Below are 24,807 nucleotides of genomic sequence, written 5' to 3' on the forward strand. Positions count from 1 at the left end.
TACTATTCTCTCGGAAATTTCAAAATCAAACCTTAGCATTTTTTCACTTCCATGGAAAAATCCAGAAGAAAAGATGATTTTTTTTTCCTTCTTTTAAAATTCAGAACAGAAAAGGAACTTTTTAATTTTTTTTATTCTTAAAAAATCAGAATAAACCTTAGCATTTTTCACTTCCCTGGAAATATCAAGAAGGGAAGTTGAACTTTTTTTTTCTTCTTTAAAAATTCAGAACAGAAATGGAACTTTTTTATTTTCATTCTTCACTACTTTGAGAAAACTCAGAACTAAAGTGGAACTCTTTCTTCTTTAGGCAAACTCAGAACTGATGGATATCTTTTTCCCTTCTTCGGAAAAAATTCAGAATCAATGTATAAATTTTTCCATCGTGTACCAAAAATTCACTTGTCTTCTTCTTCTCGTTTGGGTTTGTATGCTGACCATTTTGTATAATCTAATTACGAAAATCACCTTCCAGTTCCTGCACATTTATTTCAGCCTCATTTTGTTCTTTGTTTAGGGATTGGGTTGGAGGGATAGGGTGGGGACTTGGGGTGCTGGAGTGGGGACATGGAGTCCAACCTTCAGAAGAAATTGTGTGTCCAGTATGCATCTCAAATCATCGTAGTATGCAAATTTTCAGGATGATGCCATTAATAATGAGTTTGAATCAATTATTTATTGTAATTTCTGTTCGTTTAGGGCTTAATTCATTTATTGGTGGTGATTTGTGGTAGTTCTACGCTTGGAAAATTATTTGAATTGATTTCTACTCGTTTTTGGCTTAATGAAGCTCTTTACTATTCTTTGACAAACTTGCTTTGTGGATTTTTTAAAAAATTAATTTAAAAGACATAGTCTTTTCCATAGAAGAAATATTTCATATCTTTTCGTTTGTTTTTCTAATAGACTCCATAGTTTTTACTTTGAAAATTATTTGACTTTATTTCTGCTCATTTTTGGTTTAATGAGGCACTTTAATTTTCTTTATGAAACTTGTTCCGTATGTTTCCCATTAACAAATACTATCTTTTAGTAATCATAGGCAGCGCAATAGCACTACCTAAGTAAAGAACGATGTTGGCACAATGTATTATTATTATTTTTTTTTTCTTGGTTTTAGACAGGAGCACTTTGTATCGAAGGATTTAGAAACTTCAAAAAGGTTTCATTCGATTGAAAATTGGAGTGGCTAGTGCCCTCTTCAATAGTCGAAAGTGATTGGAGGGAAACTAACCCCCCCCTTTTCCATCAGTCCTCAAAACACATCCAATCAAAATTTTGAGACAGCCATTTTGTTCAGCGTAGTTGATTTCCAGATAAAAAACATATTTTGAGGAGGTCACTCCCCCACAACTCCCAGGGCAAGGGTTTTAAGTTATGCCCTGGGGGCATATAAGAACGATGTTGGCACAATGTATTGTTTATTATTTTTTCCTTTAGTCCAGGGCACTTCGTATCGAAGAAGTTCTCATAGAAACTTCTAAAAGGGTTCATTCAATTGGAAATCGGACTGGCTTGTGCCCTTTTTAATGGACGAAAGTGAATACAAGGTAACTAAAAGCCCTTCCACGTCCACAATTTCCAGAAATACATCCAGTCATAATTTTGAGATAGCCATTTTATTCAACGGAGTTGATTTCCAGAAATAAATTATGTTTTTGAGGAGGACTCTCTACCTCTACGGCCCTCAGGGCAAGGGTTGTAAGTTATGCCCTGGGGGCATATAAGGTTTTTACAGAAAACATTGTTGTAAAAACTTCAAAAGGGGCTCATTTGATTGGAAATTCATAGGCCTAGTGCCCTTTTTAATAGCCGAAAGTGATTGGAGGGCAACTAAACCCCCTCTCACGCCCATGTTTTCCCCAAACACATCCAATCAAAATTTTAAGATAGCTATTTTGTTCAACGTAGTTGAAAGTTCTGGAAATTAGGTCTTTGAGGATGACAACCCACTCACAGCCCTCAGGGCAAGGGTTGTAAGTTATGTCCATGGGGCATATAAGGTTTTTATAGAATGCGTTGTCGTAGAAACTTCAAAAAGGGCTCATTCGATTGGGAATTGAAATGGCTAATGCCCTTTTTAATAGTCAAAAGTGATTGGAAGGCAACTAACACCCCTTCCACGCCCACCATTTCCCCAAACTCATCCAATCAAAATTTTGAGATTGGCTTTTTTTCCACACAATTTAAAGTTCAGGAAATTATACCTTTGAGCAGGAAAACCCCTCCACAGTTTTCAGGGCAAGGGTTATAAGTTATGCCCTGGGGCATATAAGGTTTTTATTGAAACCTTTGTCGTAGAAACTTGAAAAAGGGCTCATTCGATTGGAAATTCAAAGGTCTAGAGCCCTTTTTAATAGTCAAAAGTGATTTGAGGGCAACTAACCCCCCCTCACGCCCACCTTTCCCCCAAACACATTTGATCAAAATTATTAGATAGCCATTTTGTTCAGTGTAGTTTATTTCCAGATAGAAACTATGTTTTTGAGGAGGTCATTCCCCCACATCCCTCAGGGCAAGGGTTGTAGGTTGTGCCCTGGGGGTATATAATGTTTTTAAAGAAAGTGTTGTCATAGAAACTTCAAAAAAGGCTAATTCGACAGGAAATTCAAAGGATTAGTGCTCTTTTAATAGTCAAAAGTGATTGGATGGCAACTAAATCCGCCCTCGCGCCCACCTTTTCCCCAAACACATCCAATCAAAATTTTATGATAGCCATCTTGTTCAAAGTAGTTGAAAGTTCTGGAAATTAGGTCTTTAAGGATGACAACCCCCCCCCCATGCTTTGTAAGAACATCAGGGATTATGATTTTTTTCCTCGGGCACCATCCTTTCTTGGACTTTATGTTTCTTGACAATAAGCCATAATTGCTTTTTTTCGAGGTAAAGGAAGACTAAAACTTAGATTCTTTAAACGACCTGTTTTCTGCTAGAACTGGCAAGTTTTTCTTAACACTAAAAAATTTTCTCTTCGAAGTAACAACTTTTTCCTTAATGCTAATAAAGTTTTACTTAATACTATCAGATGTCTCTAGGAATTAGAAGTTTGTTTTTCTTAAAAGAAACAATTTTTTTCTAATAGCAGCAAGTTTTCCTTCAAAGATAACAAATTTCTCTTAGAAGTAACAATTTTTTTGTTTATGATAACAAGTTGTCTGTCAGAACAAGCAAGTTTTTCTCAACAATAGCAAATTTTTTCTTCGAAGTAACATCTTTTCTTTTAATACTAACAAACATTTCCTTAATAATATCAAATGTCTCATGGAAGTAACAGGTTTTTTCTTGATAGCAATTGCATAGTAATTGCAAAAACTTGCATTTTTTCATAATTGCATATTTGCCATGGGAAGAATAACTTCTTTGCGCGTTTTGATATTTTTGCTGAAAAATACCCCCTGGGTTGCGTTAGGGCTGAGACAAAAGAAGAATATGCAAAAATCGGGGGTTCTGTTGAACGACGGTTCAATGAAACGGGCTCAGTTGCACGGTTATAAATATGGGCTTGGGTTGCGAAAATTTGAATCACGGGATTTAAATGCATTATTTTTAATAAGAAATGCATGAAAGATGTCTCGGGGGAGACATGGCGATGTCAAAGGAGTACTGTATGCCATTCATAGTATACCAGGGTGGCATACATTGTCTTGGACTAGTATACTCTAGAGCTTAAAGATAAGGTGGGTGTTAAATGAATTTTTGGTTAAGGGGGACTGAAATCTAACATCTCTGTCTAACAAAAGATGCATTTCATCTAAAAATTTCCTAATATAACATAAATTTAGCTCTATTATCAAAGACACCCCTACTCTGGAACTACTTGCATGGACCCCTCTACTCCCATCTTTCTTTAATTTATGGCTGCTATTGTTTATATTTTAAGCCTTTTTAAGCCTTTTCATGTTTGTTTTTTCCTTTCGCATTGTCCTGTCTCAAGACGCTGTATTTTCGTTAAAGGCTTTCAGAAATACCTCAATAATGCCTAAAGAATTGCATCTAATATGAAGCCCCTTCCTCCGAAACTAGTTGCTTGGACTCCATCACCTTTCTATAATATATGAATCTTTTGCATATATTACGATAAGCCTTTTTCACCATTTATTTTTTTGTCGTGTTTTTTAACTCGGGGGTTCTGTTGAATTATGGTTCAGTTAAACGGGCTCAGTTGTACGGTTAAAAACATGGGCTTGGCTTGCGAAAACTTGAATCACAGGATTTAAAGGCATAATTTTTAGCAAGCAATGTCTGAAAGATGTCTGAAGGAGAGATGGGGCGATGTCAGAGGGGGTGCCACAGACCAGTAATGGTGTATTATTTCGGGGTGAATTGTTTGAAGTTTCACTCTCTAGCAAAGAAATGGGTGACTTCTCGGTGTTCAAGTAAAAACCCTGTTCAATGAGATTCATTAGCTTATTTTCGGAGCGAAAATGATGGAGATGTCTTAGGGGGCTGGGAGATGGTGCCATTGTGGATGATGGAGAGCGGCTGGTGTTTAATGTCTTAGCGGTGTGAAGTTTTTCGGAGAATACTATGATAGGCTTGGCTTGCGGAAACCAAGAATCAATGGTTGAAGCATAATTTTTAACAAGAAATGGCTGAAACATGTCTTGGGAAAGATGTGGCGATGTCGGAGGGGTGCTACTGAGCAGTAATAGTGAGCTTTTTTGCATGCATTGCCTTGGACTAGAACACTCTAGAGCTTAAAGACAAGGCGTAAGGCGTTAAATGAATTTTTCGATAGAGGGAGACTGAAATCTGACATGCCTGTCTAAGAAACGATGCATTTCATTAAAAATAGCTGTTCATATAGCATAAATTTAACTCTATTAACAGGGTGCCCTCCTTTGGAACTATTTGCTTGGGCCCCTCTCCTTCCATCCTTTTTTAATTTATGCATGTTTTTGTGTATATTTCTTCACTTTGAAAGCCTTTTCATGTTATGTTTTTCCATTCGCATAGTCCTGTCTCAAAACGTTGTATTTTCGTAATTTCCCTGATTGCATATTCACCTTGGGATGAAAAAATTTCTTGAAAGAAAATTTCCCCTTTACGCGGTTCGATATTTTTACCCCCTGAGTTGCGCGAGGGCTGAGACAAAAGGAGTTTAGGGAAAACCTTGGGGTCCTGTTGAACGAGGGTTCACTTAAACGGGCTCAGTTGCACGATATAAATATTGGCTTGGCTTGCTAAAACTTTAATCACGGAATTTAAAGGTATAATATTTAATAAAAATGCCAGAAAGATGTCTTGGGGGAGATATGGCGATGTCAGAGGGGTGCTAAATGCCTTCTATAGTTTGCCAGGGTGGTATGCATTGCCTTGGACTAGTATACTCTAGAGCTTAAAGATAAGATGGGCGGCGTTAATGAATTTTCAGTAGAGAGGGAGTGAAATCTAACATTTCTGTCTAAGAAAAGATGTATTTCGTTAAAAAAGCTCTTAATATAAAAAAAATTTAACTCTATTATCAAAAGCACCCGTACTCTGGAACTACTTGCATGGACCACTCTCCTCCCATCCTTGTTTAATTTATGCATGTTATTGTTTATATTTCATGCCTTTGTAAGCCTTTTCATGTTTTGTTTTTTCTTTTCGCATTGTCCTGTCTGAAAACGCTGTATTTTCATTAAGGGCTCTAAAAAATACCTCAATAATGCCTAAAAATTTGCATCTAATATCAAGCCCCTCCTCTGGGAATAGTTGCTTGGAGCCCATCACCTTTCTATAATACATGAATCTTTGGCATATATTACGATAAGCCTTTTTCACCCTTTTATTTCTTGTCTGTCGTGTTTTTTAACTGTTTTTACTGTGTTATTAATATTGTTTGTAAATTTGTTTGAAATAATAAAACTTTTATTTACAAAGTCTGTGTTTTTAAGATTTATTGTTTTTGATGAGTAAAGAGTTTACAAAATTTAAGCACCACTTAGTCTCTTATTATGACAACTACCTAGAGAGTGATTGTCTCCAAGACCTTGCCAAATTTTGACAGTAACACATCGTTGTAGTGTGTGCCAAAAATTGGGAATGTCAGGAGTCGCGCAATAGGTTAATATTAGAAAATAATGAGTAGGACAAAATTTTAGGAATTACTTTTTAGTCTTCTCGGTTAGGGCACAAATCCATTGGAAGGAAATTGAGCTTTCGAGTCCTGGTGGGGTCAAAAACTAAAGAAAAAAAAGAAACAAGTAAAGAAAGAAAAAACCGTTGAACGTTTCGGGAGGAAAATAATATGCCAAAACGGGTATTATCTAACAGTGATGTATGCAGACATTGCGTAAGATGCGCTGGCCTTACTTAATGTGTGTGCCGCCATTACGTAAGGCATGAGTTGTCGTTACGTTACAAGCGGGGATTCCCCTATGGGTTCCTGTCGCAAGGTTACATAAAATTTTGTAAGGCATATTAGACCTGAGTGTTTGAAACGGGGTGTGTCTTGATGTCTTTGGAGTCCTGAGAGGTCTGTCATGGGAGTCTTGCCAGCTGTTTTTACTTTAATAGAACCGTTGACAAAGTTGCAAAGATGTGACGGATTGAGGGGCTGGTAGCTCCATTTATCTAATTTGTTAAAAAATGGCGGTTGCTGAGGGGAAATATTGGACATGTTCTATAATGCCCGTTTGAGGTTTTTAATAGAAAAACACTTTAGGGGAGTGTACCACCTGGGCAGCATGTCCAGACAAGGTTTCTTACAAAATGGCTGTCTAAGGTTATTAATAGAAAAACATTGTGGGGAAATAGAAACAGGGGTGGCATGGGCCAATAACCCCATTTATTATCAAGCATATCCAAACCAACAATCAACAACCAGCAAACAACAACATAACCATAAACCAACAATCACACCCAACAAACATGACCAACAACCAATAACCCCAACAAATATAACCAACAGCCATATCCAAAACCATCAAACATAACCCACAAACATAGCCAACAACTATATCCAAAACCAACAAACATGATCAACAAACATAACCAACAATCATATCCAAAATCAACAACCAAAACCAACAATCATATCAAAACCCAACAATCAACAACCAACAATCATTACCAACAAACATAACCAACAGCCAAAAACATAACCAACAACATAACCATCAACCAACAAACATAACCAACAGTCACAACCAACAACCCACAACCATAACCAACAATCATAACAAACAAACATAACCAACAAACATAACCAACAATCACATCCAACAAATATAACCAACAAACATAACCAACAACGATATGTTAATTTCCCATTGTTAATCTGCAATGGACGTGCTTGAAACAATCTTCTATGGGCGTTGAACCTTAAATGCCCCCACTTTCCCTGATCCCAGTATGAAAAGACAAGGAATTGCCTAAACTACAAAAAACTGGTAATTGCGAAAATATTTGTAAATATTTTAACAAAGGATTACAAAAATTCCAAAACCTTAGAAAATAAAACCAAAATTTTTAAGCTTAACAAAAATTGCTGCTAGAAATTGGACTCTCTTAGTAACCAAATATCTTTGAAAAGATAGAGCATGAAAGAACATTAAATTGCGTAAAGAGCAAAAAACCGGCAATGGCAAAAATATTTATATATATTTTGACAAGGGATTAAAACAATTCCAAAACCTTAAAAAAGAAAGCCAAAAATTTGAAGTTTAGTAGAAATTATTGTTTTCGGAAAAATTGTCATCCTGGTATATTCTGGCGTAAAAAACGATTTAGATAATGTCAGAATCTTAAGAAAATATGTTAAGAGCCTTAATCTCAGGAAAAATAATATTTATTTGAATGACATCATTCTTATATACATCAGTAATGCAATGACGTTGTCACACCTGTCACACTTATGAGGAAAAATTCAAGATTTTCAGGTATGTAGAATTACATTAAATTGCTTAAAGAGCAAAAAACTGGCAATTGCAAAAATATTTGTATGTATTTTGAGATGGGACTACAACAATTTCAAAACCTTAAAATAGAAAACCAAAAGTTTGAAGAATAAGATCATTTTCAATCCTTCAAGATCGGCTTTTATGAAGATTTTAAAAAATATTGTCTTTCTTGGTTTCAGATAAATTATGGACATTGCGAAAAGGAGGAGAAAAACGGAAGAAACAGATAAACTAACTCGAATTGCTATTGTCAACCCTGAACGATGCAAACCTCAACGGTGTAAACAGGAATGTAAGAAGTCTTGTCCAGTCAATAGAACTGGGAAACTATGCATTGAAGTACAATCTACTGATAAAACATCCTCTATCTCAGAAACAATGTGCATTGGATGTGGTATCTGTACTAAAGAATGTCCATTTAACGCTATACAAATAATTAACCTACCGAGTAATCTTGCGACGGATACTACACATCGGTTCTCAAAAAACTCTTTCAAACTCCATAGACTTCCAGTTCCTAGACCTGGAGTAATTCTTGGTCTTGTTGGAACTAATGGTATTGGAAAATCTACCGCCTTGAAAATTCTCATGGGAAAGATTAAGCCAAATCTAGGAAGCTTCTCATCTCCTCCTGAGTGGTCAGATATTCTAAGCCATTTCAGGGGCAGTGAGCTACAGAATTATTTCACAAAAGTATTGGATGACAATTTTAAGTGTGTTTTCAAACCACAGTACGTAGAATCCTTGCCCAAAACCTTGAAACAACATATGACTGTCGGGGAAATGCTTGATAGAAAAGCCGACTGTCCTGAGAATGATCTAGCTTCCATTCAAGATATATTACAGTTGACGCATATTAGAAATAGACAAATAAAAGATCTTAGTGGTGGTGAACTTCAGCGTTTCGCTATTGCAGTAGTGTGCGTTCAAAAGGCCGATGTGTATGCGTTTGACGAACCCTCAAGTTACCTAGATGTAAAGCAGAGACTTAATGCAGCCGTTTGTATTCATAACATGGTGAACCCCGATAGGTACATCATTGTTATAGAGCACGATTTATCAGTTTTAGATTACCTATCTGACTATATTTGCTGTCTGTATGGTACTCCTGGAATTTATGGTGTAGTCACAATGCCTTACTCATGCAGGGAAGGGATCAATATCTTTTTGGACGGTTTTATTCCCACAGAAAATTTACGTTTTCGAGAAGAAGCTTTAACGTTTAAAGTTTCAGAGACCGCAACAGAAAAAGAGATAAAGTGTATGCGGCACTTTGAGTATCCTACCATGAGAAAAACCTTAGGAGAATTCACCTTGCAAGTTGAAGGGGGTGAATTTAGAGATGCCGAGATTATTGTGCTACTTGGAGAAAATGGAACGGGGAAGACAACCCTTATTCGGCTGCTGGCAGGTAGCTTAAATCCAGACCAAGGAAGCACACAAGTTCTGAATTTGCGAATAAGTTATAAGCCACAGATATACAAAACCAAATATAAAGGAAAAGTGCGAGAGCTATTGTTGGAGGAGATTGGGAATGTCATTGCTGATGCACAGTTTCGCACGGACGTGATGGAACCAATGAAAATCAAAGATATTATAGATCGGGATGTTCAGTTTTTATCTGGTGGTGAGCTTCAACGACTGGCGCTGGTCATTGCCTTGGGAAAACCCGCAGATGTTTATCTAATTGATGAGCCCTCGGCCTATCTGGATTCAGCGCAACGTCTTGTTGCAGGAAAAGTCATTAAAAAGTTTATCCTGCACGCAGCGAAAACAGCTTTTGTTGTGGAGCATGATTTTATTATGGCAACATATTTGGCTGATCGAGTTATAGTTTTTAACGGTGTTCCATCGCAGAATACCTCAGCAACAGCACCACAGTCTCTTCTCAATGGAATGAATCGCTTTTTGCAACTTCTTGGCATTACGTTTAGAAGAGATCCCAACAACTTCAGGCCGAGAATTAATAAACGCGGTTCTGTAAAGGATGTGGAACAGAAGAAAAGCGGAAACTACTTTTTCCTTAGTGATTAGATCTCAAGAGAACATTCTGCACGTGATTAATCCCATTTTTTTTATACATGCAAGGATTTATAAACTGAATTGGTGTTGTTGATGAAGGAAATAAAAGCTCCATATTGGTTTTAGAAGAACACAAAAAAAAGCTTAGTCGAAATCTTTGTTAGAAATCAAACTTGCTGTAATAATCAAATATTTTTGAATAGATTCAGTATGAATTGTTCTGACCTGACTCTTTTTAGGAGTTATGGGTTCTTACAATTCTTAGAGATAATGTGACAGAAATTCAATTTTTAACAAAGTTTCCTTAGATTCAAGTGTATGAGTGAAATGTACATCTGTAGTAATGTAACAGATCAATTTTAATTACAAAACAATAACTACTTGACATCATGGAGAATCAGGATGAAGTTAACCAATTCTTCACTGTAAGTTTATTTTATAAATAATCAATTAAAATATTTTGGAACTGGTGCATTATACGGAGACTTCTAGAAAGTCAAGTTTGGTTAATGCTAATGAAACAAAATAAAATAGGATGAACATATAATAGTTTAGAAACAAATTTGGGCTATATATTTACATATTAGGGTTGGGAGGTAAAGCATAGCATACATTTAATATCTAACAGAACCTAACCTAGGTATATTGTTTCTTAAGGCCCCCCCCCCAAAAAAAGAACAACGTAACCTAGGTAGCTTTTTCTTTGATCATATTTATTTGTTGGGCCTAGTATAGCCTAGCTAACAATGAAAATGGTGCTTGACGGAAATTTTAATTCCAAATATGGTAAAATTCTGTAAGGGGTTTCTAGTTTTCTTGATAAATAGCTGATGTTGGCTTAAAAGAAACTCTGGAAAGAATCTAGAGCCTGAAATAATTTAATTGTAAGTTAGCCTATATGCTGGGAGTGTCTTATCAAGCTTTTATATCTACATATCCCTTGTTTCTAGAGCTTATAACATTTTGAAAGCTATATGACGGGTCTGTAGCCTACCTAGATATCTAAATTTGACAATTTATCCCCCTTAATTCTGGGTTTCAGCCTTCTCTGTTTTTCTTTTGCCCTGAGTTTTAGAAACATAATTTCTATAAATCTACAGGACTTTATGCTATATAATGGCTTTTTGGTGCCATTCTGTTCTAAAGGCTTTTCTGAAGGAAACACGGTACTTATGTAATATATACAACACACGAAAAAAGTTAAGTTTGGTTGATGCTAATGAAATGAAATAAAACAGGATGAATATATAATAGTTTATAAACAAATACTTGCACATTAGGGTTAGGAGGTAAAGCATAGCATATATTAAATACCCAACGTAACAAAACCTAACCTAGGTACTTTTTCCCTCTTAAGCCCCCCCCCCCCAAAAAAAAAAACAACAACAACGTAACCTAGGTACCTTTTTCTTTAATCATATTAATTTGTTGGGCCAAGGCTAGCCTAGCTAACAATGAAAATGATGCTTAATGCAAATTTTAATTTCAGATATGGTAAAATTCTATAAAGGAGTTTCTAGTTTTCTTGAAAAATAGCTGAAGTGGGCCATAAAGAAACTCCGGAAGGAATCTAGGGCCTAAATTAGCTTAATTGTAAGTTAGCCTATATGCTGGGAGTGTGTAATTAAGTTTTATATCGACATATCCCTTGTTTCTAGAGCTTATAACAATTTGAAGTCTATATGATGGGTCTGTAGCCTACCTAGCTCTCTAAATTTGACAATTTATCCCCCTTAATTCTGGGTTTTAGCCTTCTCTGTTTTTTATTGGCCCTGGTTCTTAAAAACACAATTTCTATAAAATCTACAGGATTTATTCTATATTATGGCTTTTTCATGCCATTCTGTTCCATAGGCTTTTCTGAAGAAAACACTGTACTTACGCATTATATACAATCACTTAAGAAGTCAATTCTGGTTAATGCTAATGAAATGAAATGAAATAAAATAGGATGAAAATATAATAGTTTAGAAACCAATTTGGGCTATATATTTGCACATCAAATGTTATATTTTTTAGAGTGGCAGTAACTTTTTTTCCACAAAAGGAAGTTTTTCAACTAAAAGTAAAGAGCTGCTACATTAAATTAGAGATGAGCAGAAATAAAGTCGAATAATTGTTAAAACGCAAATTTTCTGTAAACCTACTTCTAATGATATATTTGTTAGAGTGTTAGAAACTTTTTTTTGAACAAAGAATGTTTTTCAACTAAAAGTAAAGAGTTACTAGATTAAATCAATAATCAGCAGAAATGAAGTCGAATAATTATTCAAGCACAAATTTTCTATAGCTTATTTCTAATGATATATTTGTTAGAGTGGCAGAATTTTTTTTCCTTAAAAGATTTTTTGCAACTAAAAGTAAAGAGTTGCTATATTAAAACTCAAAGATGAGCAGAAATAAAGTCGAATAATTGTTCAAACCCAAATTTTCTGTAAACTTACTTCTAATGATATATTTGTTAGAGTGGCAGAAACTTTTTTTTGCACAAAGGATGTTTTTCAACTAAAAGTAAAGAGTTGCTAGATTATATATTTGTTAGAGTGGCAGAAACTTTTTTTTCTATAAAGGATGTTTTTCAACTAAAAGTAAAGAGTTGCTACATTAAATAGAAGATGAACAGAAATAAAGTCAAATAATTGTTCAAGCGCAAATGTTCTGTAAACTTACTTATAATGATATATTTGTTAGAGTTAGAGAAAGTTATTTTTGCACAAAGGATGTTTTGCAACTATAAGTAAAGATCTGCTACACAAATTCAAACATGAGGAGAAATATAGTCGAATAATTATTCAAATGCAAACTTTCTGTAAACTTACTTCAAATGATATATTTGTTAGGTTGGCAGAAACTTTTTTTCTACAAAGGATGTTTTTCAACTAAAAGTAAAGAGTTGCTACATTAAATCAATGATGAGCAGAAGTAAACTCGAATAATTGTTCAAGTGCAAATTTTCTGTAGCTTAATTCTAATGATATATTTGTTTGAGTGACAGAAACATTTTTTCGTTAAAGGATGTTTTTCAACTAAAAGTAAAGAGTTGCTACATTAAAAAATCCAAGATGAGTAGAAATGAAGAAGAATAATTGTTCAAACGTATATTTTCTGTAAACATACTTCTAATGATATATTTGCTGGAGTGGCAGAAACTTTATTTTCCACAGAAAATATTTTTCAACTAAAAGTAAAGAGTTGCTAGATTAAATCAATGATGAGCAGAAATAAAGTTGAATAATTGTTCAAGCGCAAATTTTCTGGAATTCGCTTCTAATGATATATTTGTTAGAGTGGTAGAAGCTTGTTTTTCCATAAAGAATGTTTTTCAACTAGAAGTAAAGAGTTGCAACATTAAATCAAAGATAAGCGAAAATAAAGTCGAATAATTGTTAAAGCGCAAATTTTCTGTGAACTTACTGCTAATGATATATTTGTTACAGTAGCAGAAACTTTTTTTTCCATAAAGGATATTTTCAACTAAAAGTAAAGAGCTGCTATATTAAATCAAAGATGAGCAGAAATAAATTCGAATAATTTTTCAAGCGCAAATTTTCAAGCGAAAAAAAATAAAGTCGAATAATTGTTAAAGCGCAAATCTTCTGTGAACTTACTTCTGATGATATATTTTTTAGAGTGGCAGAAACTTATTTTTTTGTGTATAGGATATTTTTCAACAAAAAGTAAAGAGCTGCTACACTAAATCAAAGATGAGCCAAAATAAAGTCGAATAATTGTTCAAGCGTAATTTTTTTGAAAACTTACATTCTATTGATATATTTGTTAGAGTGAAAGAAGCTTATCATTGATTTAATGTTGCAAATCTTTGCATTTGGTTGAAAAACATCCTTTATGGAAAAAAAGTTTCTGCCACTCTAACAAATATATCTTTAAAAGTAAGTTTACAGAAAATTTACGTTTGAACAATTATTCGACTTTATTTCTTCTCACCTTTGATTTAATGTAGCAACTCTTTACTTTTAGTTGAAAAAATCCTTTGTGGAAAAAAAGCTTCTGCCACTATAACAAATATATCATTAGATGAAAGTTTAGAGAAAATTTGCACTTGAACAATTATTCGACTTTATTTCTGTTCATCTTTTATTTAATGTAGCAGCTCTTTACTTTTAGTGGAAAAAAATCCTTTGTGGAAAAATAAGTTTTTGCCACTCAAACAAATATATCATTAGAAGTAAGTTTATAGAAAATTTGCGCTTGAACAAGTGTTCGACTTTATTTCGGCTCATCTTTGATTTAGTGTAGCAGCTCTTTACTTTTAGTTGAAAAACATCCCTTGTGGAAAAAAAAGTTTCTGTCACTCTAACAAATATAGCATTAGAAGTAAGTTTACGGAAAATTTGTTCTTGAACAATTATTCGACTTTATTTCGGCTCATCTTTGATTTAATGTAGTAGCTCTTTACTTTCAAAATTTATTTCAAAACTATTATATTTTCATTCTATTTTATTTAATTTTATTAGCATTAACCAAACTTGACTTCTTTCATGTGTTATATATAATGCATAAGCACCGTGTTTCCTTCAGAAAAGCCTATAGAACAGAATGGCACCAAAAAGCCATAATATAGCATAAAGTCCCTTAGATTTTATAGAAATTGTGCTTCTAAAAACCCGGGCTCATGAAAAACAGAGAAGGCTAAAACCCAGAATTAAGGGGGATAAATTGTCAAATTTAGATAGCTAGGTAGGCTACAGACCCATCATATTGCCTTCAAAATGTTATAAGCTCTAGAAACAAGGGATATGTAGATATAAAAGCTTGATAACACACTCCCAGCATATAGGCTAACTTACAATTAAGCTATTTTAGGCTTTAGATTCTTTCCAGAGCTTCTTTTTGGCCAGCATCAGCTATTTTTCAAGAAAACTAGAAACCCCTCATAGAATTTTACCATATTATGAATTCAAATTTGCATCGATCATTATTTTCATTGTTAGCTAGGCTAGCCTATGCCCAACTAATTAATATGATAAAAGAAAAAGGCACCCAGGTTACGTTGTTTTTTTTTGTTTTTTTAGGGGAAAGAGGGGGTTTAATAGGGAAAAAGGTGCCTAGGTTATGTTTGGTTACGTTAGGTATTTAATATATGCTATGCTTTACCTCCCACCCCTAATATGCAAATATATAGCCCAAATTTGTTTATAAACTAATATATATTCATTCTATTTTATTTCATTTCATTAGCATTAACCAAACTTGACTTCTTTCATGTGTTATATATAATTGAAATTGTGTTTCTAGAAAAACAGGGCCAATGGAAAATAGAGAAGGCTAAAACCCAGAATCAAGGGGGATAAATTGTCAAATTTGGATAGCTAGGTAGGCTAGAGACCTATCATATAGCCTTCAAAATGTTATAAGCTCTAGAAACAAGGAATATGTAGATACAAAAGGTTGATAGCACACTCCCAGCATATAGGCTAAACTACAAATAAGCTATTTTAAGCCTTAGATTCTTTCCAGAGTTTATTTTAGGCCAACATCAGCTATTTTTTAAGAAAACTAGAAAAACAGAATTTTACCATATTTGGAATTAAAATTTAAATCAAGCACCATTTTTATTGTTAGCTAGGATAGCCTAGGCCCAACAAATTAATATGATTAAAAAAAAGGTACCTAGGTTACGATGTATTTTTTTTGTTTTTTGTTGTTTTTTTTTTTTGGTGGGGGGGGGTTTAAGAGGGGAAAAGGTACATAGGTTACGTTAGGTTACGTTAGGTATTTAATATATGCTATGCTTTACCTCCCACACCTATCGTGCAAATATACAGCCCAAATTTGTTTATAAACTATTATGTATTCATCCTATTTTATTTTATTTCATTAGCATTAACCAAACTTGACCTTTTAGAAGTCTAAAAAACAATAGTTAACATAATGTAACCAAGTTAATAAAAAAAAACTATTATGTATTCATCCTATTTTATTTTATTTCATTAGCATTAACCAAACTTGACTTTTTAGAAGTCTCCGTATAATGCACCAGGTCCAAAATATTTTAATTGACTATTTATCAAATAAACTTACCGTGTAGAATTGGCTAACTTGGTCCTGATTCTCTTTAATCTCAAGTGATTATTGTTCAGTAATTAAAATTGAACTGTTACATTATTACAGACAACCGTTTCACTTATAACCTTGAATTTAAAGGAAAGCTTATTAAAAATAGAATTTATGTCATATTATCTCTTGGCTTAGTCTTCCGTTATCGTCATAGACTATTTTTATATCTAAGTTCGGAATAAAGAGTGCTTTTTTGGCTTGAGTCCAGTTATCTTCCTTATTAGATGATCCCCTCGGATACGAAAGGCTTTTACTACTGACATGCTGTAATAATCATTCAACACCCAATTGTGAATGGTGGCTGGTTTTTAACCCCCCCCCCCCGCCTCCGTGGAAAAAAACCCCAAGGCAATACCTATTTTCATTTCACCCTTGCTGTGACGTAATAATCGAGTGAATACCTATTTTGGTTTATACATTAGCTGGCTGGCACTGGACTTTTTCAATATTTATTTGGAATATTTTGTTTGGATCATTAGATCATGGATGCTCTCGTGAGGCTCAGCCCTCACGTAAAGATAAGTCTTCTGCTTTTTTTTTATCTTACTACCAATAATCATGGCTGTTAAACAGCTTGATCTTGCTGTTGCGAAGTTCAAAGATCATCCCCTCTGGCCAGTAAGAATAATCAAAGCTGGTAAAGATACACGAGGTAAGTCAGTTTATACGACATTTTTCTATGGATGGCTTGATGAATTTTGCCACGTGGATGCAAATCTCCAAGTTTATGATTCTACCACTGATAATTTGTCTGCTCATGCTTCACAAAATTCTTTTGAAGAGCTTGCTACTGCGCCTCATATTTACAAAAGACTGTCAAAAACATACCTTGCGCTGAGAGGTAATGATAAAAGCAAAGCAAATGGCCCAGGATTAACATTATCTAGCAGAATTAGCCCGATACAACAGCAACTTGTAGCTACCCAAGCTGATCTGGATAAAACCAAAAACAGCCAGACGGAGAGTATAACTAAAAAACTTTTGGAAAAACTGGCTACCTCAAAATCTCTTAAGGAATAGACTGAGCTTATTGCTAGTCAAATTTATGATGCTCTTCACGATTGAATTTAACCCCAAGTTTCAGCAAAATCGAAAAGTCGCTAAAGGGACTGAGTAACGAACATGAAAATTTAGAGGACAGACTGAACAGGTTTGAGAATAAGTTGGATAGTTATGAACGAGAATCACTACTAGACAGCCTTGTTTTTCACGATGTTAGGCAGAAAACTGGTGTTGACACTCGTTCTGCTGTGTTGCTAACTGCTAATCAGAAGATGTCTTTGCCTGAAATTAGTACAACTGAGGTCGTGAATGTGTATAGACTTAGACAGAATAATGCTTTTACAACTGATTCAACTCAGGCGGTTCCATCTGCTCCAAGGATCGCTCCGATAATAGTGAAGTTTTCGAGCAATAGCGTTGCTTGTAAAATGTTTAAGGCCAAAGCTAAGTTGGCCTCTAGTGGTATTTTTGTTGTTGAGTCTCTGACAAAGCAGAGGTGAGATATTCTGAATGCGGTGAAAGACAAATTCGGTCAGCGGATTGCTCGGTCTGATCGGGGTCAAATATTGACAAAGCCTAGTGACGGGACTCCAATAAAAATGATAAGGTCTCGCTGACTGTATCTACTTGGTTTTTTTATTTGTTTGTTGTTTTTTTGTTTTTCTTCAAGATGATTGTATCCAAGAGCTACTTTCTCATAGATTGTTTGTTTATTTTCCCTTTTCTTGCTTTTTTTTCTCTACTAAATGAGTCACTAGTTCTCGATTCATTTTTCTTCTCTGTTTTTTTTTTAATCTTTTTTGAATTATTTTTCTCAAAAATATTGTTGGTTGACTTGTTTAAATTCTAAGAGCAGAAGTAACCCCGAAAGTTTGAATATAATACCCTCAGTCGTTCTTGGGATACTGCTGAGATGCCTTATTGGGAATTACCATTAACACAATGCATTTTGATTCAATCTTAAGGCAACATTTAGTTTTTAAACATAATGGGCAAATGAGAGGGTGGGCGTATAAGGGGGATTAGTTTCCCTCCCATCACTTTCAACTATTAAAAAGGGCATCAATCCTTTCTATTTTCAGTCGAATGAGCCCTTTTCGAAGCTCCTACGACAACTCCTTTGATACAAAGTCCCCTGGTCTAAACAACAACAACAAAAATAATACATTATACCCAAATCGATCTTTACTATAAAAATGTCAAGCCTTTCAATCACTTTCGACTATTAAAAAGGACACTAGGCCTTTCGATTTCTAATCGAATGAGCCCTTTTTGAGTTTCTACGACAACACTTTCTATAAGCATCTTATATGCCCCTAGGGCATAAATTACAACTCTTACCCTAAGGGCTGTTAGGGTGGTTGTCATCCTTAAAGACCCAATTTCCAGAACTTTCAACTACGTTAAACAAAATGGCTATCTCAAATTTTGATTGGATGTGTTTGGGGAAATGTGGGCGTGAGAGGGGCTATAGTCACTCTTCAATCATTTTCAACAATTAAAAAAGGCACTAGCACTTTCAATTTCCAATCAATTTAGCCCTTTTGAAGTTTCTATGACAACACTCAATAAAAACCTTATATGCCCCCAGGGTATAACTTATAACCCTAGCCCTGAGGTCTGGGGGGGATTGTCATCCTCAAAGACCTAATTTACAGAATTTTCTACTATGTTGAACAAAATGGCTATCTGAAAAGTAAGATTGGATGTGCTCAGAGGAATGGTGTGCGTGAGAAGGGGCTAGTTACCCTCCAGTCACTTTCGACTATTAAAAAGGGCACTAGCCCTCTCAATTTACAATTGAATGAGCCCCTTTTGAAGTTTTTACGACAACACTATCTATACAAACCTTATATGCCCCCAGGGTATAACTCAAAACCTTTGGCCTGGGGGCTCTGGGGGGTTTATCATCCTTAAATACATAATTTCCAGAATTTTCAACTAAGTCGAACAAAATGACTATCTCTAAAACTTTGATTGAATGTTTTTGGGGAAATGGTGGCCGTGAGATTACTCTTCACTCACTTTCGACTATTAGAAAGGGCAATTTCAATTTCCAATCAAATGAGCCCTTTTTGAAATTTCTACAACAACTTTCTATATAAATCTTATATGCCCCCAGGGCATAACTTACAACCCATGCACTGAGGGCTCTGAGGGGGTTATCATCCTAAAAGACCAAATTTCCAGAACTTTCAACTACGTTGAACAAAATAGATATCGCAAAATTTTGATTGGATGTCTTTTGGAAAATGGTGGGCGTGAGAGGAGTTTAGTTCCCTTCGATGACGTTCAACTGTTAAAAGGGCACTAGCCCTTTCAATTTCCAATTGAATGAGCCCTTCTTGAAGTTTCTACAACATCATTTTCTATAAGAACCATATATGCCCTAAGGGCATAACTTAATACCCTTCCCCTGAGGGCTATGGGGAGGGGGGTTGTCATCCTTAAAGACCTAATTTCCAGAACTTTCAACTACGTTGAGTAAAATAGCTATCTAAAAATTTTGATTGGATGTGTTTGGGGAAAAGGTGGGCGTGAGAGAGGGGTTAGTTGCCCTCAAATCCCTTTTGAATATTAAATAGAGCACTAGACCTTCGAATTTCCAATTGAATGAGCCCTTTTTCAATTTTTTACGACAGAGATTTCAATTAAAACCTTATATTCCCCCAGGGCATAACTTTAAACCCTTGCCCTGAAGACTGTGGGGGGAGTGTTCTACTCAAAAGTATAATTTCCTGAACTTTAAACTGTATGGAACAAAATGCCTATCTCAAAATTTGATTGGATGTGTTTGGGGAAATGGTGGGCGTGGAAAGGGTTTTAGTTGCCTTCTAACCACGTCGACTATTAAAAAGGGCACTAGCCATTTCAATTTCCTATTGACAGAGCCATTTTTGAAGTTTCTACGACATCTCAAAATTTTGATTGGATGTGTTTGGGGAAATGGTGGGCGTGGAAGGGGTGTTAGTTGCCTTCCAACCACTTTTTTCTATTAAAAAGGGCACAAGCCACTCCAATTTCCAATCGAACGAACCCTTTTCGAAGTTTCTACGACAACTCCTTCGATACGAAGTGCCCTGGTATGGAAGAAGAAGAAAAAAATAATAATAGTACGTTATGCCAACATCGTCCTTTACTTAGGCAGCGCGATTGCGTTGCCTATGATAATTTCGGTTCGGTTTGCTTTTTAATGTTGCTTCTTACTTTCAGTTGAAAAAAACTCCTTTTTCTTCAATTTTTGAACGTTAACAAATAACTTTTCATGGATCCCCCTCCACGAAAAATCCCCTCCCCCTTTAAGGTAAACACCTCCATGAAAATTTCCTCCCAATTAAAATACATACCGCTCCCCTTTAAAAATTCCCTCTAGACAGTTCTTTCCTCACTGAAAATCACCCCCGTAGAATTATTTTTGGACAATTAATTCTGAAAAATTATCCTTATCATATTTTCAATTGAAAAAGACTTGAAGTTTTAATTGATGTCTCGATTATCCCGGAAATCCCCCCCCCCTCTGTAGACATTTTTTCCTGGAAATCCAATGACGCTGAAAAACCCCCGGATAATTTATCCAGAATAACTCCACATGCAAAATTGAGTTGGCAAACAGAAAGTAACACAAATAAAAGAAATTTTGCATATAAATTCTGTCAAATCACCCAAGTATGAAAATCCCCCCTAGAAAGTTCATCCCGAGAAAATTATTCCTCTTCATGGAAATTTCTCCCTGTGAAAAGCCACCCCAAGCATAAATTCCCCCCCCCCCCCTGAAAAATTTCTGTACACTTTCCAATAACAAATACTAACAGGTAAACAATGGGCAAATTCCATAACTTACAAGCCTCTCCCCACCGACTGTGGAGGGTGATGTTACCCCAGAGGGTATATTAATCTGGATCTTTCAACTATTTTAAACAAAATGACTATCTAAAAATTTTTATTGGATAACTTTTGTAAAAAAGGGGCATGGAAGGTGGTCTGGTTGCCCTTCAACCTTTTTGTCCCTTAAAAAGGGCAATAGAACTTCTAATTTCCATTTGAATGCATATAAAAGAACCCAACCGTAAAGGTTTGAAGCTCCTATCTGCAAAAAAAGTAGAATCTTGTATTTTCGGCAGAAGAAAGATCACGGATGCGTGTTTATTTGGCTCACTTTTTTAAAACAAGTTTGTACAAGTTTATTAAAGACTTGTTAAATTGATATCAATAGATAAATAGAAAGAATTACCTTTCTATGTTGATTCCGAATATATAAGATTCGTTAAGTTTAGTGTTACCCGTCAAAACCTAAGAGCCTGAGAAAATTTGCCTGATTTTCAAAAAGAGGAACAAACACACTCTAAAAGTCAAGGATACTTAATGAAAATCACACCATCAGATTCAGCGTATCCGAGAATTTTCGTGTAGAAGCTTCAAGCTGCTATTTGCAAAAATGTGGAATTTTGAATTTTTGGCTAGAAGAAAGATCACAGATACTAGTTTGTGTGTGTGTGTGTGTGTGTGTGTTTTTCTTAGGTAGACATCGCACCGGATAGACATCGAACCGGTAGTAATATCAAGAAAGGGCTCATTTGAATGGAAATTAAAAGTTCTAGTGCCCATTTTAAAAGACCAAACTGATTGGAGGGCAACAGGTCTCTCTCCCACCCACCTTTTTTTCCTAAGTCATCCGATTAATATTTTTAAATAGCCTTTTTGTTCAGCATAGTTGAAAAGCCCTGTAACTATATGTTTGAGGATAACATACGCCCCACTGTCCCTGGGGAAATGTTTGTAAGTCATAAAATTTGTCCATTGTTTACGTATAAAATTTGTTATTGGAAAGTATACAGATATTTTTGGGGAGGGTTCATTTTCTGCAGGGGTATTTTTCACGGGGATAATTTCTGCTTTGGAGGTAAGTTCCAGGGGAGGGGTGAGCTTTCCAATAAAAATTTTACAGTAGGGGAATTTGACAGAATTCTTATTCAAAATTCTTTTTATATGTCAGCAGAGTCCACTGTTCCATTTTCATACGGTTCCTTGGCATATTTCAAGGGCACTTGTCAAGGCCATCCCCTGGGGCACTGTTGAGGTTGAGTGAACTTAATCAAGGTCACCCCCTCAATAGATTCTCGAAAGTTCTATTTGGATTTGCTTGCTGCCTAATTAAATCCTATTGGGTGTGGTCTTTAGGATTTGTGTGCTACCTAATTAAATCCTATTGGGTGTGGTCTTTTGGATTTGCATGCGGCCTAATTACATCCAATTTAGCGTGGCCTTTACCTGAGGAGGGGTGTGGTCGATTTCTTTAGCCTTATGTAGTGCAATGACTTAGTTGCACAATAAATTCTCGAGGGTTCTATTTGGATTTGCTTGCTGTCTAATTAAATACTATTGGGAATACAAAATAGGTTTTGTGCTTTGTTTTACACAAAAAATAGATTAAAAGAAATCAAGTAGTGAGGGGCTTCTGGAGTTACTACAGATATTTCTTACAAAATACAATGACGTTTTGTGCTCTGTTTTTCCCAAAAAGTTCGATGAAAAAAAATCCAGTAGTGAGGGGGTTATGGATTTGTCAACGCCCATAGTGGGTACACTATTGGAGCTACTACAAATTCATATACATTTTAGGCAATGATACGACAGCCCTTAGTCACCAATGAAACAAACTCCAAAAGCCCCAATGCCCCTCATCCGCCCCCCCCCATTTTTTAATTTTTTGAAGTTTCTTTTTAACTGTTTTTTTAACTCCATTCTATGGTGCTTTTGAAGATCATGGAGCTCTATGAAGGCCAGGCTTTGTTGAGAATCTATGATGCATTTCATTGCAAGAACGCAATAGATTTGGAGGTTTACTGAACGCTGAAAAAACCCGGGCAATGCAATTTCCCACAGGTGACTTATTGTTGCGACTTTCTTAAATTTGGTAATTTTTTGACCATTTGGAAATTAAAGCTTAAACTCAAAAACTGATGCTAAGTGTCCTAACATTTTGCTTGGATTAAAAGTGACGAGCTAGGAAGAAAATCTCAACATCTTCCCGGAGCTACTTCAGTCTGCATATTATTTTATTTAATTACATTTAAGACGAATGAGCTTTTCATTTTTTACCTAAGAAAATAGCTGGCAGTTCATTTTTCTTCATACCAAATAAACCATGAAGTATTTTTTGTTTCATTGTAATTGAAGTGTTCTCATGGGAAGTGTTCATCATCTATTTTTTAATTTAGTACAATTTACTCCTTTTAGATGCAGTTTATAATTTGACTGATATTAGGTATTTATGAGCTTATAATTTGGAATGGATCCCCAAAAGAAAAAATGAATAATATCCAAAAGAGCAGCCGAAAACAATAAAAAAAGGAGCAGTTCAGCCTTAGCCTACATGACATATATTCTACAAAGAAGCCAAAAAAAATTATAAAATGCATTTGTTTTAAATTGTTATTAAAAACCAGTTTTTAATACAAGAAGTCTTTTTAAGAATCCAAAAGAGCAAAAAAAAATAATCAATATCAAAGTCACCCATTTCAACTGTTTTAAAGGTGACAAAAGAGATATAGGCAAAAGACATTATGAAAAAATTAAGATTCTATGTTCAAAGTTATATTCAAAGTTTTACCCAGTTACCCAAAGTTACCCAGATAACTGACGAATTTTGTGATACAGTATTTGAAGTTTTGAATGCAGTAATACTCGATGAAAAAGACTACTTATTTCAATAAGTATTTATGTTGAGAATATATAGCTAATAGATACTTCAACTACTCGTATTACGCAAGGGTTCTGAAACGCCACAGCCATTTCGTTTCTACCAGATTTCTACTTCTAATGATGAATGACGAAGAAGACCAGTTTCCAGCCAGCAACTTGTGAATTTTTGAACTCATGAATAGGCTCAAATCTGTTGTAAATTTAAGCTGTGATTTGAGAAAGACTTATAAAAACATTAATGTTTGTGGTCAACATTCATCGCGCCGGTGGCGCGCTGTTTTGGTCCTGCCAATGTCGGTCTTTCCTCAACGGTGCGGTGACGGGGTCTAGTCAGGAAATTCCTCCAAAAAAGATTCTCTAAAATATATTCGACTTTATTAGTTTCAATTTTATGCATACTCCAATGTAAATATGCAATAGTTTTGCTCAAACTGTAGTGTTTCATGAAATAAGCAAATATCTTATTCAAAATACCAAATATTTTATTCGAAATACTATGTTGTTTGAAATAAAAGGAGCAAATATGCAAAGGTGTTTCTCATTATTATATTGTCTCATGAAATAAGAAAATGTTTTATTCAAAATACTTAATATTTCATTCAAAATAATATGTTGCTTGTAACAAAACGAGGAAACATTCAATGGTGTTGCTCAAATTGTATTGTCTCATGAAATAGCCAAATGCTTTATTCAAAATACCAAATATTTTATTTGAAATACTATGTTGCTTGAAATTATATGATCAAATATGCAATGGTGTTGCCCGAATTGTATTGTTGCATGAAATAACCAAATGCTTTATTCGAAATACCAAATAGTTTTTTAGAAATACTATGTTGCTTGAAATAAAATGAGAAAATATGCAAAGGTGTGGCTAAAATTGTATTGTTCCATGAAATAAGCAAATGCTTTATTCAAAATACCAAATATTTTATTCGAAACACTATGTTGCTTGAAATAAAATGAGCAAATATGCAATGATGCTATTCAAATTGTACTGTTTTATAAAATAAGCAAATGCTTTATTCAAAATACCTAATTATTTTATTCGAAATAATATGTTGCTTGAAATAAAATGAGGATATTTGCAATGGTGCTGCTCCAACTGTATTGTCTA

The 24,807-nt window shown here is 34.8% G+C and overlaps 1 protein-coding gene and 2 pseudogenes across 1 annotated transcript in view; 2 read left to right on the forward strand and 1 right to left on the reverse strand.

Moving 5' to 3' along the window:
- The window catches only part of LOC148956083 (mitochondrial import receptor subunit TOM70-like), a 390,465-nt gene that overhangs the window by 244,602 nt on the left and 121,056 nt on the right, over nt 1–24,807 (forward strand). The window lies entirely within an intron of this gene.
- The window catches only part of LOC148956086 (ATP-binding cassette sub-family E member 1 pseudogene), a 56,630-nt pseudogene that overhangs the window by 17,248 nt on the left and 14,575 nt on the right, over nt 1–24,807 (reverse strand).
- On the forward strand, nt 8,073–9,998 carry LOC148956087 (ATP-binding cassette sub-family E member 1 pseudogene; annotated as a pseudogene).

The sequence above is a fragment of the Artemia sp. Qi Xiang Cuo genome, chromosome 1, assembly GCF_049724085.1.
Source record: "Artemia sp. Qi Xiang Cuo chromosome 1, ASM4972408v1, whole genome shotgun sequence".
In the NCBI taxonomy this organism is placed as follows: domain Eukaryota; kingdom Metazoa; phylum Arthropoda; class Branchiopoda; order Anostraca; family Artemiidae; genus Artemia; species Artemia sp. Qi Xiang Cuo.